Source organism: Octopus bimaculoides, chromosome 6, assembly GCF_046866305.1.
Source record: "Octopus bimaculoides isolate indiv1 chromosome 6, ASM4686630v1, whole genome shotgun sequence".
Lineage (NCBI taxonomy): Eukaryota > Metazoa > Mollusca > Cephalopoda > Octopoda > Octopodidae > Octopus > Octopus bimaculoides.
In genome coordinates, this window is record NC_142933.1 from 17,773,819 (window position 1) to 17,785,556 (window position 11,738).

Consider the following 11,738-nt stretch of genomic DNA (forward strand, 5'->3'; position numbering starts at 1 on the left):
TTGGTTTATATAGCTGTGGGGCCCTCCATTTCTTTACCTCTATTATTTAGAGTTTTCCATTGTTATAAAGTTCTTCCTACACTGCTTTTGTTATTATTGATAGGGCTTCTCTTAATCCTGTTCAAGTAGGATTTTATTTTCATTGTTACCAAGATCCTTATCATTATACATCCATTCCATTATTTCTATATCTTTAAGTAACTTCATAATCTTCCCATTAGGGAAATACTGAATTTTCTCCATATAACCAGCTTCAGCTAAACCCAATCTGTAGACCTTCTCGTTTTGTATAAATATATTTTTATTACCCAAAATTTTATAGATTTAATAATTGTTAATTGTGTGATTGGACTTCCGACTTAGGTATTGGAAATTTTCGTTTCGCTTGTGGGTAGTTCTGTAATAAGGTCCAAAGCACCATACAGAAAATTAATTTTAGTAAATTCATTCTAAATGGTTATAAAGAACTCAAACTTTTTCTAAAAATTAAGGTGTTTCTTTCCTACAAGTTTCGAATTTAAGTCCGGTAAATTTATGAATTTTAAATGAAACACCATCTCCAAATAATCCATTCATTAACTCAAGAAATTCATCATGTTATGTATGTGCGTGCATGCGTGTGTATATGTTTGTGATGTGTATGCGAGTGTGTTGTGTGCGTCTGTGTGCGTGCGTGTGTGTGTGTTACCGAAACCATAGTGATATTCAACGGATATCACTGATGATGAGAATGTGATGTTATACCTATTGTCTCTAAATATTTCATGTTTTGGTGTCTTCTTATTCTGAGCTGTCCTTTATTCTGAACATGCTGTGTTCATGGTTTATTGTGAATGCATATTTGTTTAATGCATGGATTTCTCTATTAGTAATCTTATTATGCACAGGAGATATATATCTCAGGATTTTGTGGCATATGTAATATTTTAAAAGGAAATTGGATTTTTCCTTGTAAAAAATTATAAATATATTTTGCCAAAATTTATTGAGCATTCATCAGTTTCGAAGACAGGTGGTGCATAAAACAAACAGATGTATTAGTATAGCGCTCGGGAATTGAAAAAGTCTTTAACGTTTCGAGCCTACGCTCTTCCAAAAGCAGAGAAAAAAATACAGAGAAAGAGAGAGAGTTATAAATATATTTTTGTATATATAAACAGGATGTGGCAAGGTTATCCGTTTAAAGTACCGGCCATACTCCTTGTGGCCAGCCGAGTGGACTGCAGCAACCTGAGACATGCTGTCTTGCTCAAGGACAAAACACACCGTATGATATCAAACTCATGACATTATATCTGTGAGTCAAATACTTTGTCTTCTAAGGTATATATATATATAGATATACAGAGAGAAAGAGAGAGAGAGAGAGAGAGAGATAATAGATAGATCGATAGATAGATGTTGTGGCTTGCCGCTCGCAGCCCTTGGATATCTCAAGAGGTTGGCGAGTTTGTGTAGCTATCCGAGTTATACATTTTAGCTCTTATTTCTAGCAATTGCAGGTACTATTTTGCACCCTCATTTATGAATTTTGCCTTTTTGGTTTTAATAGCTATAGCCATCTATATTATAATGTATTTGATATATCATAATGTATTAACTTGCTACTATAATATCTCATTGTAGATAGATATGTTTCTTTATTAACTAAACAAGACTGAACACAGAGGGGACAATTTATAAATTAGAGCTTTCTATTTGGAGCGGAGAGGGAAGAAAAAAAGTGGGGTAGATTTACGATCAAAAGGGATCGTAAAAAAAAGAAAAGAAAAGAAACAATCAATAGAGATCGTGTATCACAGAAATGTCATGATGTAAAGTGTAAAGGGGGAAACAGATTAGGTTTATCCGTGGGAAGAAAAGCCTACGGAAAAGGCCACGGTAACCTTGGCCAATAATGTCATGCATAAAAGCACATTACATTAAGTGACTCTCTTTTTGCTTTTTTCTTTCTGGTTCATACGGTTATGCTCGAGGTGGCTCCGTCATTCACACGTGCCATCCTTGCTACATTCACCCATCTTTTCTTGAAGCATTCAGTAGACAGAACTTCCCTTTCTACTCTTACCTTCCTCTTCAAGTGATACTTGAAGACGTTGATGAGAGATTCACCAGAGAGGAAAGTATTTGTCTCTAGACCTTTCAGAGGGCGTCCACCATACACATTCTCTCGCCATAGCCCACAAGTACGATGAAAATGACTCTTCCTTCCCGTTTCAAGGAAGGAGGCGCGACAATATTCACGACAGACTGAACACTGTACGAGTGAATGCAGAACGGTTTCGTCGTTCTGTCCGTATCTCGGGCAGGTCGGCCCCGTGTTTTTCGAGTCATGCCTTTAGAGCTTATCCCGAACGGGTAGCGCTTCCCGATAGCACTACAAATCCAGGGATCTCTGGACGTTGTCTATAGGTCCCGGCCCGAAAATCGTCTTGAACAGGTGGGTCAGGTATTCCTAGCCGACGCCCAGGTTCGCCTCGATATCGTCGTCGTACCTCCCCTCCACTAATCCCCTATAGAAATATTTTGTTTGTGTTGCAGTGGCTCAAGGTCAACCTGGGACGGCATAGTTGCTCGAGAGCAACGCGACACTCGAGGTGCCATAGATAGATAGGTAGATAGATAGATAGATAGATAGATAGATAGATAGATAGATAGATAGATAGACAGACAGACAGACAGACAGACAGACAGACAGACAGATAGATAGATAGATAGATAGATAGATAGATAGATAGATAGATAGATAGATAGATAGATAGATAGATAGATAGATTGGCATACACATATATATAGAAAGAATAGAACAGATTTTCTATTCAGTAATTAGCTTACCTCTGAAACAAAATCCCAACGTATTTCATACCAATGAATGAAACCGAATGATATTCATGTAGACAATGAAGATATGAACGCTGGGAATTCGATTCCAGTGTCTCAGTAACTCAGTCTTACATTTCGACATTGTGAACCATTTATCAACAGTGCATCGCCTAATATTATATTTCCCTGAATGGACTTAACTGCATATGTTTGTGCAAGTATGTGTATATGTATGTGCTTGTGTGTGTATGTGTGTGTAGATACCTATATTTATAAATATATATACTGTACGTAATTATATGCATATATATATACATATATACGCGTATATTTAGATAAATATTTATATGAATATATACATATACATTTGTATACGCACACGCACATACACACACACATATATACACATATACATAATCATACTCATGGGCACACACAAGCAAATACACATACGCAACAAATACATACAGAGATACACACATGTATATATATATATATATAAATGTTTTGAAATCTTTCACAACCTTGGATTTTTATCTGATTCTGTTAATTTTATATATAAATGTGTGTGTGTGTGTGCGCGCGTGTGTGTGTGTGCGCGCGCGCGTGTGTATAATTTGATAATGTTGAATGAATTTTTCGCTGTTTTCATTTTAGATTCTTCTTTTTTTTTTTCATTATTTAGAATCACGATATAAGTTCAATTATTGTACTATTGTCATTAAAACAATAAAAGAGGGAGAATAGATTGGACAGACATACACTATATAACATTATAAACTGTAGAACTTATACAATGTAAGTTGCAAAGTTACAAATATGATTCCAAACTGCTTTATAATAGATCATATAGTAGACGCCTCCGTGGCATTGTTCTATAGTTTTAAGTTGTATCAATACATTCATTTATTAACAGGAATCTTCACGGTTATCGAGGAATTACAAATAATTATACCTTTGACAGTTTTATATTCTCAGCTGAAATTATTCTGTCTCAATTATACAGAGAACAATCTGAACTAGCCGTTTAGAAAGAGCTATTTGTAAGTGAACAATGTCATCTTTCCTCATTCAATCCCTTATGGATGACATAGATTTAAAATTACAACATCGATATTGTGTGTTGGAAGGTGATTTCCAGATCTACTTCAATTCCATGGGTAATTGAAACAGCGAAAAGAAAATGGGAACTAAACAATATTCGGAAAGTATATATACAGCATTGCGTGGCTTAGTGGTTAGGGTATTCGGCTCAAGATATTATGATCGTGAGTTCGATTCATGGTGGCGCGTTGTGTTCTTGAGCAACGCACTTTATTTCACGCTGCTCCCGTCCAACAGCAAAAGAGAGTGAATAGATTAAACAGACATTCATTATTTAACATTATAATCTGTAGAACTAATACAATGTGATTTGTAATGTTACATGTATGATTCCAAACTGCTTTATAATGGATATTATAGCAGACACCCCTCCGTGGTATTATCCAATAGTCCATTCAGCTGGCAAGGCCGATCTTGTTACGTTTAGTGACACGCTGAATCTCCTGGGAACTTCGTGTATCTGTGGAGCGCTCAGCTACGTGCACGTTAGTTTCATGAGCAGGACGTTTCTTGAATCGGATCAACTGAAACACTTGTCGACGTAACCAACGGCGTTCATGTTTTATACAGCATTGCTTATAATACTGTATGAATACTAAAGCCAGCAACTATAATTTCTAGCGAATATTTCAACAAAATAGCCCCCTGATACACTGTACTTTATACACAGCTCAACTACAAACACACAGTATGCAACGTTTTCAGGTTATTCGGGTAAATAATTTAAACTACATTAATTAACTACATTAAAATAACGTTATCGTTAGGCCTAACTCATCGTAAGGTAAATACCACCGTGACCGATATCCAAAATACAGTGGAGAAGGCTAGCCACTGGATTTGGTTAAAAAGAGACGATGAGCGATGGCTAGAGAAATATTGAGCTTTGTTTTTAATAACCAGTTGATCTAGCAAGCGGGGCCTCATATCAGTGAGGGGGAGCTGGTGCGCATTGATGCCGTCGAGAGGTAGGCCCTGAAACGGCGCGCATTCTCTCCTGATGACCCCATACACTTGCTGGCTTCCGGTAGGTGGAGTTCTCGACTGGTAGCACTTGCAGGTGCGAGTTGTTTGCAAGACATCATTAAAATAACGTTATCATTTGCTTAACAATACTAATGCCAATCCAATGGACAAGTGAGATATGGAATGCTTTTCTTTCGTAGATTCTATTAGACAGAATCGTTTGAATTCAATACAAATACAAAATTTCATTTCATCCATCCCCGAGTTTGAACTCATATCTAGCCGTGGTCTTTTAAATAAAGTATCGACCGTGTACATAGGTCTTCTTCTCAATGGACCGATAGCAACCACCTGCCAAGTTGCCAAAGTAAACAACATCAATTTTTTTTTTTTTTTTTTATTTACTCAGATCGTTTTCTAGATATTTGCTTTACTTCCCCGTCAAGAAAATTCGTTTTGAGACTCTGTGTGTTTAAGAGATCAATATTATTTTGTTGAACTCTTTTTTTGCTTTGTCGTTTTTTTTTTACGAGTAAAACAGTAAAAAGATAATACTAATATATAAAATCGACTCTTTTGTGGTTTTACTATTTTCACTTAAGAAATAAATTATAATTTTAAATCAGAAATTGGGGAATTTTAATTAAAGTTTTCTTGCAATAATACGATTGAGCATAATACTTATTAAAAAAATATTAAATTAATTTAATTTTCTAATGTGTCTGCTGGCATGAAAACAGGACTTAACATAGGAATAATTGTGGTATAAGTCTTTATTGGAATCATTGTTAGATTAAGTATCGGAGGTGATAAATCTTGTCTTGCTATTTTAATCTAATGTGGTCTGTGTACGTGCATTTCTAGTGATTATGTAATGAGAAAAGGAAGATAATCACACAATTGTTAGATTCTGTGAATGCGTGTGTGTGCGTGTGTGCGTGTGTGTGTGTGTGTGTGTGTGTGTGTGTGTGTGTGGAATGTGTTAAGCGTAGGTGGCTGTGCTGGTATAAGGCGTAGTATTGTATGTATATCAGTGTGTGTTTGTCTATGCATGCGCGTGAAGAAGACTAGATGTTATACTTGAGTGTGTGCGTGGTGTAATTAGATTGCACTCTGGTATGGTTGTATGTGTGAATTACAAGATGTATTTGTGCATGCAGTGGGGAGAGTTTGCATGTAGGTTTGTGGATGAGTATCTTTTGTGTGACGTGTTATGTTTCAGAGCACCATGGAGGGTAGATTGCGATGTAGTGGCATGCAGTAAGAAAGTGTTGTTGCTGATAGAGAGATATCCAATGGCATCCGGAAGACGAGGTAGTGTTCTTTGATACCGAGAGAACAGGAAGCTATGATGAGAAATAAAACAACTGACAATGATTTCAGAAATACTGTCAGCAGATGAGTTGATGTGATGCAAGGCAGATAACATGTTGTTTAAATGTCCACTAATATAATTCCCTATTTCGCAGCCAGTTTCTTCAAAAGATCATTGACCGCACCCGCTTTGCGATTTGGGTTTTTTTTTTTTTTACAGGAACATACTATATCGAGGGAGGAGGTTCCGAACTTGCAAAAAAATCTGCATTTCAAAATTTACTACTACTACTACTACTACTAATAATAATAATAATAATAATAATAATAATAATAATAATAATAATAATAATTACAACATCGATAATGATAATGACGATAATAATAATAATAATAATAATAATAATGATGATGATGATGATGATGATGATGATGATGATAATAATAATAATAATAATAATAATAATAATAATAATAATAATAATGATGATGATGATGATGATGATGATGATGATGATGATGATGATGATAATAATAATGATAATAATAATAATAATAATAATAATAATAATAATATGAATGGTAACGCTCACGTTGGTATCGATACTAGAAATGACAGCAATATCACAATCGCTTCACCTAATACCACCCAAGCCACTACCAGCACTACATCATCTCTCTCTCCAATTAACCACCGAGGAACCGATAACTGCAACTGCAGATCCGGGACACATTGCCCGCTGCAAGTCCAATGCAAAAGATTCAACATCGTATACCGATGCACTGTTCGCATCGTAAATGATTTCTGTATCTACTACATTGGTTCCAGCACCGATTTTAAACAAAGGTATTACGCATATTGAAACTCATTTAAACATAAGGTGAATAGTAATTCCACATCACTAGCCAGCCACACACACCATCTAGTTAATAGAAAAATACATTATAAACTTTCCCGGGCTATAATAGACTCGGGTACCCCATATCAGGGCCAACACTCTAGTTGCCGATTTTGCTTAAAAGAAGCTCTCAAAATTCTAACCCACAACTGACCACAATAGCTTAATGAATACAACGAGGGCCTTCACTACCTTTAAACACAAATTCTTCCGCACTTTTAAATTCTTTCATAAATCTTTATGTAAGCTCACCCCCCCCCCCCCACTAATAGCACCCACATACCCCTATGATTATTAACGCATATCCCTTCTTTATTTTTATAACTCTTATCTCTATATTATGTCTTACCTCATATCTATCTACCGTCCCTCCTCACACTATAAGATAAATATTAATTCTTTAATTTATCCTTAATTTATTTTAAACTTTAACCCCCGAAATACCCATAATATAAACCCCTAACTGAAACTCCCACCGATATCTAATTTAATATTCAACTAGCTCTTCCTTTCTCGACTATCTACGCACACACAACCCCATTGCTAAAAGCAACTCTACAGCCACTGTCCTTAGCCAGAACGGACACAAGCAGTCACTACCAAATATCATGCCCAACAACCTTAGACTTTGAAACCACCAGACATCTACTAATCTCCTTAAATTCCTTTCATTCCGATCTATTTTTTTTTACCCTATTATTTTACCCTATCTTCCTCTACCTCCTCATCCTCTCTCTCTTATCTTCTCAGCTACCCCATACACAATTCTTAGACACCATACGCATATGCACATTACCTTATCATATAGCCAATCCTTAAAATCCCCTCTACCTCACTCTAGCCACCCCTCTTCCTACTTCTCTTCTCTTCTCTACTTTTGATAATTAGCAGTCACCTCTGCTACCATTCTGTTATTTAACGTTGATATGTTCGCGTTTTTTTTTCTTGGGATATAAGGACTTCAACCCATATGGATATACGCAGGATTGCACCTAAAGACATACACTGATGGATATACGTAGGATTACACCTAAGGACTCATGCTTTGGTTTCTTCGGAAAGTTGAACTATGAACTTTTATGCTTCATTTTTCTTCTCTCTTTCAATCTCCTTATCATTTTACTCCTTTCCTCTATGTTATCATCTTATTGATATATAATATTCTCATTTTCCATATTTTTTCCCCAATTTTTCTCTGATGATGGAATATCCCATACTCAAGAATGTCCGAGAAACAGCTATAAGATGTTGAATTTCTCACTGTAATAATATTGTGTAAGACTTGAGATGTTGTCTTGCTTTAATGTTTGACGTCCTGTTTAAATCTGCAATGGCTCCATAACTACCGTCTCGTATATAACCTTGGAACCCTAGTAATCCTTTACAGCACTTACCTAGTGTACCTATTCGTTTAGATCACCCATACTTTGTGTATATCTATATATGTGTGTGTGTGTGTGTGTGTGTGTATACATATATATATGTATGTATATATATACCCCAAACCCACACCCCACTTTCACATCCTCACACGCCAACACCACCACACCACACACCACTTCACCACAACACCACATCACACTACTCCCTCACAACTCCGCACACGCTGGCACTGACCACTTCCCAGCACCCACACCATGATCTAAGCACACCCACACATTATAGACGCACACACGCACACATCTACACGGCAACGTTACCAGCCCCTATCCACACGCACACACATAACCCTCTCACATACACACACGCACGCACACCTTCGTTTGGGGATCACCAGTGCTTTATTATTTCCCCTTCTTCCTAGCTCTCCTGTCTAATTACCTTTGTCCAACCAGTCACCATGATTGACCGCTAACGCCAAAAGTTTATTTTTTTATTCTCTCTCTGTTTATTTCATCGTGTTTCTTTCTGTTGAAGAGCGTAGGCTCGAAACGTAAAAGACTTTCTCAACTTCCCGAACGTCAAACTAATACACACGCTAGTTATTTATACATCTGTCTTTGTCTTTTGTTTCTCCGTAAATTTCAACCACACATACATAAACATACATGTATAGATAGAGAGACAGAGAGAGAGAGACAGAGACAGACAGAGACAGAGACAGAGACAGAGAGAGACAGAGACAGAGAGAGACAGAGACAGATAGAGACAGAGAGAGACAGAGATATAGAGAGACAGAGACAGAGAGAGACAGAGGCAGAGAGAGACAGAGAGAGAAATAAGTAGTATAAGATATGGATTCTGAGCATCTTGTGGCTATCACAGAACGACCGCTTACGCACTCCGCTTACGCACTCCGCTTACGCACTCAGCTAACAGTTCACATAGTAATTCAATATAGAGAAGTTCATGTATTGTCTATGCAGCAGAAAACCAAACGATCCTATGAATTAAATGAAATCATTAGGAGTATATAAATTATAAATGACTAATTGTATGAGATATTGATATAGTTATTTAAGCATGCGCCTCCCCTAGGACTACAACCGTTTCGCAACATTTTTCATGTGGTTTTAATTTCAGAGTGTGAAGGTTGCGAACCGATCGTAATCCTAACTGACGAGGTTAAATAAATATATATATACCTCTCATGCCTCCTGACTTTTATGGTTTCTGTACGTATATACAGTAAATGCCCCCTTATATTATATAAATGAATCATTTAAGAATGTAAGTTAAGATGAAATTGTCGCAGCTGGGCTAAGAGCTAATATAAGTCTGTTCTATAAGGGATCAACAACTCAACAACTTAATTAATAGTTTTATAATAGAAATGTCGCGAAGAAAATACTCAGGGACGTCTTCTGCTTGAATTATTAAAAGCAAAGTGATCGCTAGTATATCGAATCATTTGACCAATCTAACACCTATCTACTTATTTATCGATTCATATATCTCTTATGTACATATTTATATAACGCTATAATATTTTATGCGTTACCCTTCTAAACTACCGAGATCAAAATATTTTAGCCGTGAGTTTGTAAATGTACATTAAAGCTTATATGAAATGTTAACTAAATATTCATCTTACCAATTGGTTAAATATTTATAATGTTAAATTTAATCAATACATAAAGCAGAAATATTTGATACGCCGATCCGACATCCTACAAGTTTAGTATTTACTTTTTTGCTGTATCAGCAGGGTCAATGAATTGAATTCAAATCACACATCAGCGTGTCGATATCATTCCGCATGTGCACCTCATTGTACCATCAACGCTGGAAATATACATTTGTATATGTATATATATATATATATATATATATATATATATATATATATATATATATATAATATATGTATATATATATATATATATATATATATATATATATATATACATACATACATATATATATATATATATATATATATATATATATATATATATATATATATATATATATATATATATATATATATATATACTATAAAACGCAACTTTTCTCTGTGTGTGTGTATGTTTAAAATTAATACATTTACACAATTCAAAATTTCTTCGATTAAACAATCGCAATTAATATTCTAAATACAATAAGTTAGGTCACTGCGTCATTTTTTCACTCCAAAAATGTCCTAATAATGAATAAAATCCGTAAAACTACGGAGGTAAACATTTTCTCCCTAATAAAATCTAATTTCCTCATTCTAATACAAATCCTTTCAACTCCTACTTTCTCTTATGAACCTTTACGAAAAATCCAACAACAAATACAAAAAGAAAGGAAGGAGAAAAAGAAAACTATCAAAACTGAAACAATCACATTTCGATACTGTGATGACTGATACTAAAACCACATACAGAATTACTTTGCCCCTCTAAAATTAACTATTTCTATTCCTCTTACACATTGTTTCAATTGCTACTTTCTCTTATGAACGTTTGCCAACGATCCAAGAAAAAAGACAAAGAAACGAAGGGGAGTGAGAGTCAAATAAACAGACACACTGCCAATCATACGTAAATACACACATATATATGTACCTATGTTTACCAATGACCTCATTCTAATTGGCGGGAACTAAACCCTAACAGAGAAACGAAAAAAAAAGAGAGTCAAATAAATATTTTCCCCTGTAACACAATGTCATTTCCTCTTTCTATAACAACTTTCACCTTTTATTCCGCACATGAAATGCCACCTATACACTTACATACAAATACACAGATACATGCAAATACCTGTCACTTACAAGAAGCTGCGATCAGATTCCTACATCCATTTGCGTGATGGCATCAATAATGACGCTGACCCAAGAAACATCGGCAAAATGTGCATTCTCCCCTCAACATATACAGGGGGGCCAAGATACATGCACGAGCGAACACAAGACGCTATGACTTTTGTTCGGCACTATGGACGCCCTGATTTATTCATCACGTTTACATGTAATCCCAAGTGGGTTGAGGTAACACGGGAACTTCTCCCACACCAGCAGTACTGCCATCGGCATAATCTTATTGCCAGGATTTTCAAGCAGAAGCAGCTGTACGACATTGTCAAGGCACACATGGTGCATGGTTCGTGCGGTCCCGGTTTTCAAAAATTCTCCTCATGCCACAAAGACCATGTGTGCACTACACGATACCCAAAAAGTTTCGTGGACGAGACCCAGACCGCTGG